The sequence below is a fragment of the Nerophis lumbriciformis genome, linkage group LG33 (genome assembly GCF_033978685.3).
Source record: "Nerophis lumbriciformis linkage group LG33, RoL_Nlum_v2.1, whole genome shotgun sequence".
Lineage (NCBI taxonomy): Eukaryota > Metazoa > Chordata > Actinopteri > Syngnathiformes > Syngnathidae > Nerophis > Nerophis lumbriciformis.
Genome location: NC_084580.2, coordinates 13,657,866 through 13,672,798, shown reverse-complemented (window position 1 = coordinate 13,672,798; position 14,933 = coordinate 13,657,866). Strand labels below are relative to the sequence as shown.

Here is a 14,933-nt window from a genome sequence, read left to right as displayed (position 1 = left end):
TCCTTTTTCTTTCACCACAAAACAAACCCTCCTCCTTAAAACCTCTAAAGCAGGGGTCTCAGACATGCGGCCCCCGGCCCGAGACGCTATTTTGCGGCCCGCACCTTAATATGAAAATGTAATGTTAGTGTGGCCCGCGAGTTTTATATGAATGGCGCTTGACAGCGTCATACTTGCCAACCCTCCCGATTTTTCTGGGAGACTCCCGAATTTCAGGGCAACCATTCTCTCGAATGTCTGCCGATTTTCACCCAAACAACAATATTAAGGGCGTGCCATGATGGCACTGCCTTTAGCGCCCTCTACAGCCTGTACAAACAGCGTGCCAGCCCGGTCACATGTTGAATGATGCTTCTGCAGACACACTGAGGGTGGCCGTATAAACAACTTTAACACTGTTACAAATATGCGCCACACTGTGAACCCACACCAAACAAACACATTTCGGGAGAACATCCGCACCGTAACACAACCTAAACACAACAGAACAAATACCCAGTATCCCATGCAGCCCTAACTCTTCCGGGCTGCAATATACACCCCTGCTACCACCAAACCCCGCCCAGCCTCACCCAGTTTCTGCATCAAGTGGCCCCCAGGTAAATTGAGTGTGAGACCCCTGCTCTAAAGGCTTAGTGGCCACATGCGTGGACAGCACCTTTTAGCTCTTATTTCCAAAATTGTGTACACTATTGAATGCCGACATATGGACACTTATACTTCTATCAGAAGAGTATAACATACAATGGAATTTGGGAAAAAAAGTGTAAAAATAAAAATGAGCATGTCACTACACATGAAGTACACGTTTGGAGTACATCATATCAAAAGATGATTTTTAGTTTTTATTCTAATTAGGGTCCAATAAGCCCAAATAGCAAAGAGAAATAAAAAAAAAGCATGTAAACAAACAGCTTGGGCCTTAAGAGGTTAAACCATACTCGTTTAGACAGCTTTTTTTTTTTAAATCAAAGACATGTGACTTATTGCATCACAATACTTTTCCCACGGTGCACACCACTGAGCAGCACAAATGTGTGCGTGCGTCATGGTGTCACTATCGTCACAGTCTGATGGGAAAGAGTGACTTTTTCCAAACCGTATTCCGCCATAACCACATGTGCCACACCCACAATGAATGATGCCCAGTGTCTCTCGTTTGAAAACTTGAAACCTAACTGCAGTCAAAAGTATACGCGGCGCTTTTGTTTTTAGGAACCTGTGGGTAACAACATAGGCAGATCATTAACTTAAAGGTTTCAATACTGGTCTTAATTACAGTCATATTTAGTGCATTATATATCTGCGTGGTCATGGATTCCCTGTTGAAGACATCTGCTGAAGATTATTTCTAATGTATTTATTAGAGATGTCTGATAAAGGCTTTTTTGCCAATATCCGATATTGTCGAACTCTTAATTACAAATGCCGATATCAACCGATACCGATATATACAGTCGTGGAATTAACACATTATTATGCCTAATTTTGTTGTGATGCCCCGCTGGATGCATTAAACAATGTAACAAGGTTTTCCAAAATAAATCAACTCAAGTTATGGAAAAAAATGCCAACATGGCACTGCCATATTTATTATTGAAGTCACAAAGTGCATTATTTTTTTTAACATGCCTCAAAACAGCAGCTTGGAATTTGGGACATGCTCTCCCTGAGAGAGCATTAGGAGGTTGAAGTGGGCGGGGTTTGGGGGTTGCGGTGGGCTTGAGGTGGGGTAGGGGGTAGCGGCGGGTGTATATTGTAGCGTCCCGGAAGAGTTAGTGCTGCAAGGGGTTCTGGGTATTTGTTCTGTTGTGTTTATGTTGTGTTACGGTGCGGATGTTCTCCCGAAATGTGTTTGTTTGGTGTGGGTTTACAGTGTGGCGCATATTTGTAACAGTGTTAAAGTTGTTTATACGGCCACCCTCAGTGTGACCTGTATGGCTGTTGACCAAGTATGATTTGCATTCACTTGTGAGTGTGTCAAAAGATGTAGATATCATGTGACTGGGCCGGCACGCAAAGGCAGTGCCTTTAAAGGCCTACTGAAATGCGATTTTCTTATTTAAACGGGGATAGCAGGTCCATTCTATGTGTCATACTTGATGTTTTTTTGATAATGCCATATTTTTGCTGAAAGGTTTTAGTAGAGAACATCGACGATAAAGTTCGCAACTTTTGGTTGCTGATAAAAAAGCCTTGCCTGTACCGGAAGTAGCAGACGAGTAGCGTGACGTCACAGGTTGTGGAGCTCCTCACATCTGCACATTGTTTACAATCATGGCCACCAGCAGCGAGAGCGATTCGGACCGAGAAAGCGACGATTTCACCATTAATTTGAGCGAGGATGAAAGATTCGTGGATGAGGAAAGTGAGAGTGAAGGACTAGAGGGCAGTGGGAGCGATTCAGATAGGGAAGATGCTGTGAGAGGCGGGTGGGACCTGATATTCAGCTGGGAATGACTAAAACAGTAAATAAACACAAGACATATATATACTCTATTAGCCACAACACAACCAGGCTTATATTTAATATGCCATAAATTAATCCCGGATAACAAACACCTCCCCCCTCCCGTCCATATAACCCGCCACTACAACTCAAACACCTGCACAACACACTCAATCCCACAGCCCAAAGTACCGTTCACCTCCCCAAAGTTCATACAGCACATATATTTCCCCAAAGTTCATACAGCACATATATTTCCCCAAAGTTACGTACGTGACATGCACATAGCGGCACGCACGTACGGGCAAGCGATCAAATGTTTGGAAGCGTACTCACGGTACCGTGTTTGCGTATCCAACTCAAAGTCCTCCTGGTAAGAGTCTCTGTTGTCCCAGTTCTCCACAGGCCAATGGTAAAGCTTGACTGTCATCTTCCGGGAATGTAAACAATGAAACACCGGCCGTGTTTGTGTTGCTGAAGTCGGCCGCAATACACCGCTTCCCACCTACAGCTTTCTTCTTTGCTGTCTCCATTGTTCATTGAACATATTGCAAAAGATTCACCAACACAGATGTCCAGAATACTGTGGAATTTTGCGATGAAAACAGACGACTTAATAGCTGGCCACCATGCTGTCCCAAAATGTCCTCTACAATCCGCGACGTCACGCGCTGACGTCATCATACCGAGACGTTTTCAGCAGGATATGTCGCGCGAAATTTAAAATTGCACTTAAGTAAACTAACCCGGCCGTATTGGCATGTGTTGCAATGTTAAGATTTCATCATTGATATATAAACTATCAGACTGCGTGGTCGGTAGTAGTGGGTTTCAGTAGGCCTTTAAGGTCTTTTGGCGCTCTGTACTTCTCCCTACGTCCGTGTACACAGCAGCGTTTTAAAAAGTCATGAATTGTATTTTTTGAAACCGATACCAATAATTTTGAAACCGATACCGATAATTTACGATATTACATTTTAAAGCATTTATCTGCCGATAATATCGGCAGTCCGATATTATCGGACATCCCTAATGACAAATGTATTATTGACAGCTTTGTCAGACTTTTGGGGGAATTCCAAAACATCTAGTCAGACACAAATGAGGTATTGCGGGTGATAAAATGCACAGAATGGACAAATGACGTCAACAAGCTGACGTGTGTAGTGTTATAAACAACAGCTACTCTTATGTTCCTTTTGCAAGTGATGCTTGATGCTGCAGTAGCAGTCTCAGGGGGATGTTTGCGAAACCTGCACGCTGAAGGAGCGGAACGAGTATGTTTCTTCTTTCCCTGTGTTTTGTTTGACAGCTAATATGGACTGATACAAAGTGTAAAAGTGTTCTGTGGTCTTGACGAGTCCACATTTCAAGTTGTTTTTGGAAACTGTGGATGTCGTGTCCTCCGGAACAAAGAGGAAAAGAACTAGAGATGTCCAATAATATCAGACTGACGATATTATCGGCCGATATATGCTTTAAAACAGTGGTCCACAACCACCGGGCGGCCCGGTTACGGTCCGTGGATCGATTGGTACTGGGCCGCACAAGAAATAAAAAATAAAAAAATAAATAAAATAATGTTTTTTTAATTTATTTTTATTACATCAACATAAAAAACACAAGATACACTTACAATTAGTGCACCAACCCATTAAACCTCCCTCCCCCATTTACACTCATTCACACAAAAGGGTTGCTTCTTTCTGTTATTAATATTCTGGTTCCTACATTATATATCAATATATATCAATACAGTCTGCAGGGATACAGTCCGTAAGCACACATGATTGTATTTTTTTATGACCAAAAAAAAATACCCCCGGGTTGACCAGTCCGCAGTTACAAAAAGGTTGGGGACCACTGCTTTAAAATGTAATATCGGAAATTATCGGTATCAGTCTCAAAATTATTGGTATCGGTTTCAAAAAGTTAAATGTATGACTTTTTAAAACTCCGCTGTGTACACAGATGTAGGGAGAAGTACAGAGCGCCAATAAACCTTAAAGGCACTGCCTTTGCGTGCCAGCTCAGTCACATGATATCTAGAGCTTTTCATACACACAAGTGAATGTCATGCATACTTGGTCAACAGCCATACAGGTCACACTGAGGGTGGCCGTAAAAACAACTGTAACACTGTTACAAATATGCGCCACACTGTGAAGCCACACCAAACAAGAATGACAAACACATTTCGGGAGAACATCCGCACCGTAACACAACATAAACACAACAGAACAAATACCCAGAATCCCTTGCTGCACTAACTCTTCCGGGACGATACAATATCCCCCCCACCTCAACCTCCTCATGCTCTCTCAGAGAGAGCATGTCTGAAATTCCAAGCTGCTGTTTTGAGGCATGTTAAAAAAAATAATGCACTTTGTGACTTCAATAATAAAAATATGGCAGTGCCATGTTGGCATTTTTTTCCATAACTTGAGTTGATTTATTTTGGAAAACCTTATTACATTGTTTAATGCATCCAGCGGGGCATCACAACAAAATTAGGCATAATAATGTGTTAATTCCACGACTGTATATATAGATATCGGTATCGGTAATTAAGAGTTGGAAAATATCAGAATATCGGAAAATAAGCCATTATCGGACATCTCTAAAAAGAACCATCCGGATTGGTAAAGGCGCAAAGTTGAAAAGCCAGCATCTGTGATGGTATGGGGGTGCATTAGTGCCCAAGGCATGGGTAACTTACACATCTGTGAAGGCACCATTAATGCTGAAAGGTACATACAGGTTTTGAAGCAACACATGTTGCTTATATCTGCTTATTTTAGCAAAACAAAAACGGGTACTCGACTGGCCTGCCTGTAGTTTTTTTGCAAAAAAAAATTACGTTTCTCAGTTCGAACATTAAATATCTTGTTTTTGCAGTATATTCAAATAAATATAAGTTGAAAAGGATTTGCAAATCATTGTATTCTGTTTTTATTTACGAATTACACAACAGGGGTAATGGGTTTTGTATATTTGGTATTGTATTGAGACATTCCTTTACTGCAAACGCATAACCCATTTGTGTTCGCTTGCACATAACGGCTTTTGATCGTCTTTGACAATTATTTTTCAACGCTGTCCACTGTGTACCTCCAGTAGGGAAGGGATTCATATGGCCCCTTTTCTGGGTGGATCTCGCTTGAGAGGGAGGGGTGTAATTATTTTTCAATGCAGTCTGCTGAAAATGATGTATAGCGGCAATCTCAATAGCAACTGACGTTGGAATTGCCACAAAATACATTTTAAAATATCCAACACTGTACTACTAAAGTTGATAGTGCACCCCCCCCAAATTCGTCACGTTTCATGTGACCAAAGGGGCCATATGAATCCCCTTCCTACTGTACTTCTGGTTCCTGTTTAAGCCTTCTGGTTAAAGTGGAATACAAACAAGAAGCAAAATACTGACTGCCTAGTTCACATGTATTTTTACATTTATTTAAGGTAGGGCAATTAAGAACAGCTTCTCATTTGCAGTGTTGACCGAGTAAAGAAATGTAGTGTAATAATAATCTCTCATCTTCTCACATTTATCAACAAAAATTTGCAGCAATAGAGCGCTCTCAACAGGTCCCAAATGATCTTAACGTGAGGGGGTAGATGTGTTGGAACATACATGGATGTTTAAGATGGACAAAGTCTTTTAAATTGTAAAATAAACATGCATAATGTCGGGAACTTGTGGATGACAGAGCTGCGTGCTATGTCATCCACAAGTTGTTTCTTTCTGTAATTATAAACAATTAGTATTAGTTATAATGAATTATACCAGTAGAGTAATTTGACAGTGAGCTCTGAGTATGTGCTTTTACTTTTAAAATAGTGTCTACTTTAAAGCATGTGTGGTATAAAACGAGTAAAACATCATCATGGTGTTTGTTTTTCAGTTTGGGCTGCAATCATGTGCTTTTTGAGGTTAAAGTTACACGGAACACTTGAAACATTGACGGAAATGTCATAAAATTACATGTTGATTCAATGTTATTGGAACAAAAAAGAGCCTCAAAACATTGCAGCTTTTGACCACAGCTTTCTCACAAAGATCTGCAGAATTCAGGCGTTTTAAGCTGCAACAATTACAGAAAGAAGTTAATGATTATTTGCAAAAAGAAATTAAGTTTCCCAGTTCCAACATTAAATATCTTGTCTTTGCAGTTTATTCAATTATATTCAATATAATCATTGCTTTATTGTTACATTGTAATATTGACAGCAATTCACTTATTTTTACAGTTGTATGAAGGTGAAGAACTGCCTATACAGTTAATTGTCAATACGTGGATCTTGTTTTCCCGGAATGCAAAGGAAAGTTGGCGCGGGCAAGGCGTGAATGTGAGTACATATTTATTAATAACACTAACCAACTACAAAAAAAAGAAGCAAACAAAAGGCGTGCACAATGGCGGAGAACAAACTTGGCTAATGATACAAAACTAGAGAGACTATGAACATGGAAACGAAAACACTTACTGTGGCGTGAAACAGCATGAAAACTATGATAAACAGGAATCGCATGGGTAGCAGAGGTAGTATGGATGGATAGGATAGATAGATAATGTCACCAGGACGATCAACTGAAACAGACAGGCTTAAATAGCAGTGACATGATTAGTGACAGGTGTGCGAGTGCAAAGCGTGAGACAGGTGCGTGACATGACAGGTGAAAACTAACGGGTTGCTATGGTGACAAAAACAAACAAGAGTGCAGAAAGAGTCCAAAAACAAAACTGAACATGACTGAAACAAAAACATGATCAACAGACATGACATTAATAAAGGCTACACTGCAAAAAGCCAGTGTTCAAAAACAAGAGAAAAAAAATACAAAAATGAGGGGTATTTTATTTGACCTAAGCAAAATTATCTGCCAATAGAACAAGAAAATTTGGCTTGTCAAGACTTTCCAAAACAAGTAAAATTAGCTAACTTCAATTGACCCAAAAATACCTTAAAATAAGTATATTCTCACTAATAACAAGTGCACTTTTATTGGTAGAAAAAAAAAGACCTTTTCACTCAATATGTTGAAAAATATTCTTAAATTAAGTAAATGCTAGTGCCATTATCTTGACATAATGATATGCGCTCGGCATTACATTTCTTGAAACCAGCAAACTTATACTAAAAACTAATTTATTGTTCTTAATGGAAAGGCAACAAGGCAACCGCTTGTTACTCTCGGGGTCTCCTAGCCGCTCAGGCAAATCATATTGTCTAAAAATGCATTTTTCCATCAACAACATGACATCATCGCGCCAAGTGCGTGCTCTTTCAGCCAATTAGTGTGCATATATACAGCCCGGCCCCCGGCCCAAATTTTTTTAATTGTAATTTTGAAGAATTCATCTGAACGTGCATGGACTATTTCTGTTCAAAATTGTTACTAATGTCACATGTTAAATGTTTCAATATTAACTGTCAGTTTACTGTACTGTGCCAACTGTACTACTATATGAGTACGTATTTTCTATTGTTTCATTGAAAATAAAACAGCAAAGTCCATTTGGCTGTCATCTGTTTTAATTATGAGACACAATTGTGTCAAAGTCATGATTTTTTATTTCATGCTTGAAGTAAAAAATTATTACTTTAAAAAAGTAGTTTTATACTTGTGAGTGTTGATGACACAGCTTTGCAACAGTTGATATTCTAGTTTCAAGCATGTTTTACTCAATATAGGTCATAAAATCTCAGCAACAAGCTGTAATATCTTACTGAGATCATTTAGGACCAAAACCTTAAAACAAGTAAAACACTAACATAAAATCTGCTTAGTGAGAAGAATTATCTTATCAGACAGAAAATAAGCAAATATCCCCCTTATTTGAGATATCTAATCTTACTTAGGTTTCAGTTTTTGCAGTGTATATAATGATATTAGGGGATATTTGGGAAAAATGTTGTCGAAATCGGAACAAATACAAGGTTGATCTGTTGAGTTTAGGCGTTCTGCTGTAGTGGTTGTGCCTTCTGTGAGAGCAAAAAGTGTGTGCATGAGTGCTGCAGGCAAAGTGGAAGTTGCAACGATGAAACGATAACAAAACCATATCTGTCCGTACACATCCCAACAAGCCATTTTTGATGACATCACTCACTCGGCTGTGTGCACACGCACTTCCTTGTCTGATTTTAAAGCGTAGCTATGGCACAACTATTCCCAAAAGACAACAAACAGCCTCATTTGGGATGACTAATAAAAACCAGACAGCGGAAAAAAGCCAGACAAACACAGCAGTTATCAAGGTTTTTGCCGGCGGTAAACATTAAATTAGTGTTGTTTTTTTTATGGAAGTTTGTTGTGGCATAAAAAGGACAGGAAACGTTTGGCTCGTGTTTCCCTGACTATGTCTGAGCTAAGACTGGGGAAAAGCCGACAGGGTGCATCAGCAATAACATCTACTAAGCTTCAACGGCAAAACAAAAGTTGTCAAATCATGTCCCTCTGCTGTGTTGACTGCTATTATTTGTTTGACAAAAACACAACACGGTGACGCTGTTATTTAACCCCATACATTGGATTGACTTGAAATTTCTCACACAGCTCAACAAAACACATGCTGTAACTTTAGGGTGTTTTATCCAATCACTGCAAAATTTGTCACAAACATTCAAGCATACATACAGTTGTGGTCAAAACTTTACATACACGTGTAAATAACATAATTTCATGGCTGTCCTGAGTTTCCAATAATTTCTACAACTCTTATTTTTTTGTGATAGAGTGATTGGAGCACATACTTGTTGGTCACAAAAAACAATCATGAAGTTTGGTTCTTTTATGAATTTATTATGGGTCTATGGAAATTGTAATCAAATCTGCTGGGTCAAAAGTATACAAACAGCAACATACATTATCAATTTTGGCGACGTAAAAAAGTTACAATCAAATCAAATTAGCTCCATGGCATGGCCTCTTAACTTCATGTGGGTGATTATGATTGACGACACCTGTTGACTTCTCTGAGCCCATTTAAATGGGGCTCATGTGATGCAGTCATTAGACGTGGTTACAAACGCGACAATGGGAAAGTCAAAGGAACTCAGCACAGATCTGACATTGACTTGAACAAGTCAGGAAAGTCACTAGGAGCCATTTCAAAGCAGCTTAAGGTCCCAAGAGAAAGTGTGCAGACAATTGTTCGTTAAGTATAAAGTGCATGGCACAGTTTTGTCACTGCCACGATCAGGAAGAAAACGCAAGGGATCACCTGCTGCTGAGAGAAAATTGGTCAGGATGATCAAGAGTCAACCGAGAACCACCAAAAAGCAGGTCTGCAATGACTTGGAAGCTGCTGGAACACAGGTGTCAGTGTCCACAGTCAAGCGTGTTTTGCATCGCCATGGGCTGAGAGGCTACCATGCAAGAAGGAAGCGACACCTTAAGGCTCGTCTAAAGTTTCCTGCTGATCACATGGACAAAGATAAGACCTTCTGGAGGAAAGTTCTGTGGTCAGATGAAACAAAAATTAAGCTGTTTGGCCAGAGTACCCAGCAATATGTTTGGAGGAGAAAAGGTGAGGCCTTTAATCCTAGGAACACCACACCTCCCGTCAAGCATGGTGGTGGTAGTATTATACTCTGGGCCTGTTTTGCTCCCGATAGAACTGGTGCTTTACAGAGAGTAAATGGGACAATGAAAAAGGAGGATTACCTCCAAATTCTTCAGGACAACCTAAAATCATCAGCCCGTAGGTTGGGTCTTGGGCCCAGTTGGGTGTTCCAACAGGACAATGACCCCCAAACACACGTCAAAAGTGATAAAGGAATGGCTAAATCAGGTTAGAATTAAGGTTTTAGACTTAGACTTCCTTTTTATTGTCATTCAAATTTGAACTTTACAGTACAAATAAGAACGAAATTTCGTTACATTAGCTCATGGTAGTACAAGATAAAAAAGCAATAAGGTGCATATATAAATAAATGAATAGGTTACTGTACAGATTCCCAAATTCCTGACTTAAACCCCATTGAGAACCTGTGGACAATGCTGAAGAAACAAGTCCATGTCAGAACACCAACAAATTTAGCTGAACTGCACCAATTTTGTCAAGAGGAGTGGTCAAAAATTCAACCAGAAGCTTGCCAGAACCTTTGGATGGCTACCAAAAGCGCCTTATTGCAGTGAAACTTGCCAAGGGACATGTAACCAAATATTAACATTGCTGTATGTATACTTTTGACCCAGCAGATTTGGTCACATTTTCAGCAGAACCATAATAAATTCATAAAAGAACCAAACTTCGTGAATGTTTTTTTGTGACCGACAAGTATGTGCTCCAATCGTTCTATCACAAAAAAAATAAGAGTTGTAGAAATTATTGGAAACTCAAGACAGCCATGACATTATGTTCTTTACAAGTGTATGTAAAATTTGGGCAAGATCGGTTGAAAAACATGGTTTTAGTTGGCCATAAGTCATTGACTCAAACAGGGGCGTCACTAGCTTTTAAGGACAGGGGGGGCTTAGCCCCCAGGAGATGCACAGGACGCGAGCGAACGTAGCGCACGAGCACAAAACTTCACAAACGGCTAACAAAGACTTAGAAATGATTCATTGTTATTATTATTTTAAAAATGCACGGGACGAAATGAAATGCTCCCCGGGACGATGGCTTTTAACCAATGTTTTTCTTTTTCTTTTAATGTATTCATTAATTTGACATTTTATATTAAATGTCTTGGTTTTTCCTCCCTCTGAAAATCCTATGAAATGTTTACCAAGCCATTCTATAACAATACAACAGTTATTAATGTAACAATACAATAAAAACAAATATATTTAATGTTTTTTTCATTGTTTTAACATGAGACTAATGTATATTACTTTATATAGATTCTACAAGAGTGATGTGGGCATTTTCTATATGAACGAGTCCAAGGACCGCAGGCAAGGTCGCAGAGAAAATGCGGACTGGATTTTGAGTGATGTGGGCGTTTTCTATATGAACAAGTGGAATGGATTGGATACCGACACACTAAAGGGGCTCTCTCCCTTAAAGTACCAATGATTGTCACACACACACACACACACACACACACACACTAGGTGTGGTGAAATGTGTCCTCTGCATTTGACCCATACCCTTGTTCACCCCCTGGGAGGTGAGGGGAGCAGTGGGCAGCAGCGGTGCCGCGCCCGGGAATCATTTTTGGTGATTTACGCTATGAAGTGAGGGGAAACTGAGTGAATAAAACAGGTTATATGATTCATTTATTTAAACTCATATTCGGGCCACTTTATAATGAATATGTCAGCATGTATTTGTTAAAAAAAAAAAAAAAAAAAAATTATATATATATTTATTAGGGATGTCCCGATCCAGGTTTTTGCACTTCCGATCCGATACCGATATTGTTTTTGCATTTCCGATCCGATACCGATACCGACCGATACCGATACTGACCGATACTGGCCTATCCGAGCATGTATTAAAGTTTAAAGTTATTTAGCCTACTTAGTTGTCAGAATCATGTTGAAAAGGGTTTTAGTACTCTTGATAACAACTAGCCAGCTGAATTAGGGGAGTTTGAATAATACACAATGGTTGGTAACAAGAAACTGACCTGTTTATTCAAGGATAAACACAAAATAGACACAATTATACATGACAAACAGAAATGGCATCATTGAACTAGGGCTGGGCGATATGGCCTTTTTTTAATATTGCGATATTTTAAGGCCATATTGCGATACACAATATACATCTCGATATTTTGCCTTAGCCTTGAATGAACACTTGATGCATATAATCACAGCAGTATGATGATTCTATGTGTTTTGATTGATTGATTGAGACTTTTATTAGTAGGTTGCACAGTGAAGTACATATTCCGTACAATTGACCACTAAATGGTAACACCCGAATAAGTTTTTCAACTTGTTTAAGTCGGGGTCCACTTAAATTGATTCATGATACAGATATATACTATCAGATATATACTATCATCATAATACAGTCATCACACAAGATAATCACATTGAATTATTTACATTATTTATAATCCAGGGTGTGGAGGGGGGCGCCTGATGTAAGTGTCAAAAAGACAGCCAAAAGAGTTTGATATGAGAATAAATCTAAAGTTAAAATATAGGGTAGAAATGCACCCATTTGCAGGAAATGTAGTCCTGATTTTCAACATTTTCTTTCAAGGCTTGCATGTCTACATTAAAACATTCTTCTTCATACTGCATTAATATATGCTACTTTTAAACTTTCATGCAGAGAAGGAAATCACAACTAAAAAAAATCACTAATTTTTTCATACGGTGTTGATGTGGAAATTTTTGCCTCTGCATTTTGATGGTGTGGACATGTGGCACCGAATGGAGATAAGCGTCTCGACAGACGTCACAATATTTGAACAATGATGACGAAAACTGTTGTCTCTGTCGTGTCCGTGTGTCGAAAATTGTTATGTGCTTATTTTTTTATTTGATTTTGTGCGTGGCATAGATTTGCTATGCGCAGAGGACGTTTAAACAGTGCGCAATTGTATAGGCGAGCACCTTAGAGGGAGCGTTGCTCGCACGGCTGCGCTAGCATCACAGCTAACGTTAGCCATGCTGCTACCTCTCTGCTCGGGGAGGACCTATACGTATGTGACGTATGACGTGACAGTATGTGACGTGTGTAAGAAGGTGCGCTTGCTGTCTGTGAGAAGGAGAGACAGGAAAGAGTGAGGAGAGCCTGTCGTGTAATGCCAGCAGCTAAAAGCAACTGCGTGAGAATTGTGGATGTGTTGAAGGTGTGCTGGAAAATGCGGAACGGAAATTACCAGAGGTGTGGACTCGAGTCACATGACTTGGACTCGAGTCAGACTCGAGTCATGAATTTGATGACTTTAGACTCGACTTGACAAAATGTAAAAAGACTTGCAACTCGACTTAGACTTTAACATCAATGACTTGTGACTTCACTTGGACTTGAGCCTTTTGAATTGACATGACTTGACATGACTTGCTACTTTCCCCAAAACCCAAAGATGAAAAAGTTATTCGGGAGCGCTCCGTATTTTTCATTGTGTACTTGTCTATCAGCGTTGCGTGTGTCAGCTGGTGTGGTCTCAGTACAACAGCCAATCAAATTAGATCTACTTTGTTTTCATCACACAGCATTCATCCAATCAAATTGCAGGACAACCAACGAAGAAGACATGTCCAAACCACACGCCAGTGAACAAAAAATGATACCTAAAATAATTTTGTTTGGGTATAAAAATTACGAGGTGGTCAACACAAAACGGTTTGCAGTATGCAACACATGCGGTTCGAAAATTACTGATGGAGAGGCAACAACTTCCAACTTCGTCCGGCATTTGAAGTTGCACAAAGAACGGTAAGTTTTGAATGTAAGATAACGTTTATTGGCTAAGTAACGTGACTTTTATTTGCTGTGTAGTTAAATCAGTGAGGCTGTAAACTCACTGCTAACGTTATAACGTTATTGCAAACACGGGAATCTGTTGCAGTTCACTACCTTATTCATACTTTTTGTTCAGTCATTTTTTTCAAGCAGGGTTACGTTAGTCAACATATCACACGTAACGTTAGACGGCGATCATCAGCACCGCATATTTTAGCCACCTAAAAAAAGACAAAAATAGTCAAATAAAGGTCAGTTAAAATGTATACTATATTATGAATATGTGTACCGTTTTAGCTAGCTTTCTGACATACTGTTGGTTGTTTACCTCAGTGGTCCCCAACCACCGGGCCGCGGCCCGGTACTGGTCCGTGGATCGATTGGTATCGGGCCGCACAAGAAATAATTTTTTTTTCTTTTTCTTTTTTTAATTAAATCAACATAAAAAACACAAGATACACTTACAAGTAGTGCACCAACCCAAAACAACTCTCTCCCCCCTTTTGTTCTGGGCATTGAACATGAAGACTCTTCCTTCACTGTTCCGAGTGGCCATGAGAGTCTTGGCAGTGCCTGCCTCCAGTGCTCCAGTGGAGCGAGTTTTCAGCCATGGTGGCATCATACTACGCCCCCATCGTGCACAAATGACTGACAGACTCTTGGCTAATTTGGTCTTTTGCAAATGCAATGCAGCATAGGGCCCTGACATATAAAAAGTACAACTTTTTTGTTATGTTCACGTATATGTCATGTTTTTTCAATGTTAACACTTTTGTACAAATAAGTACATTTGCACTTTATTTTTCAATGTGTTTGTTCTGTAAAGGAATGAGTTAATGTTTAAAATGACTGGTTAATAGTGCTATTATAAAGTGCAATGTCAGCACAATTTTCTTTCCTGCAATTTAAAATGCACTTGTTTTAATAAATAAATACAGCGTTTGAAAAGCATACACAATCTGTGTTAATATATTAGTCTGTGGTTAAAAGGACTTGAAAGGACTCGAAACTCAAAATGCAGGACTTAGGACTTGACTTGAGACTTTCCAGTCTTGACTTTGGACTTGACTCGGGGCTTGCCTGTCTTGACTCGGGACTTG

The 14,933-nt window shown here is 39.5% G+C and overlaps 1 protein-coding gene across 3 annotated transcripts in view; it reads right to left on the bottom strand.

Moving 5' to 3' along the window:
- Nucleotides 1-14,933, bottom strand: part of pde4d (phosphodiesterase 4D, cAMP-specific) — a 475,712-nt gene that overhangs the window by 158,149 nt on the left and 302,630 nt on the right. The gene's annotated exons all lie outside the window — the stretch shown is intronic.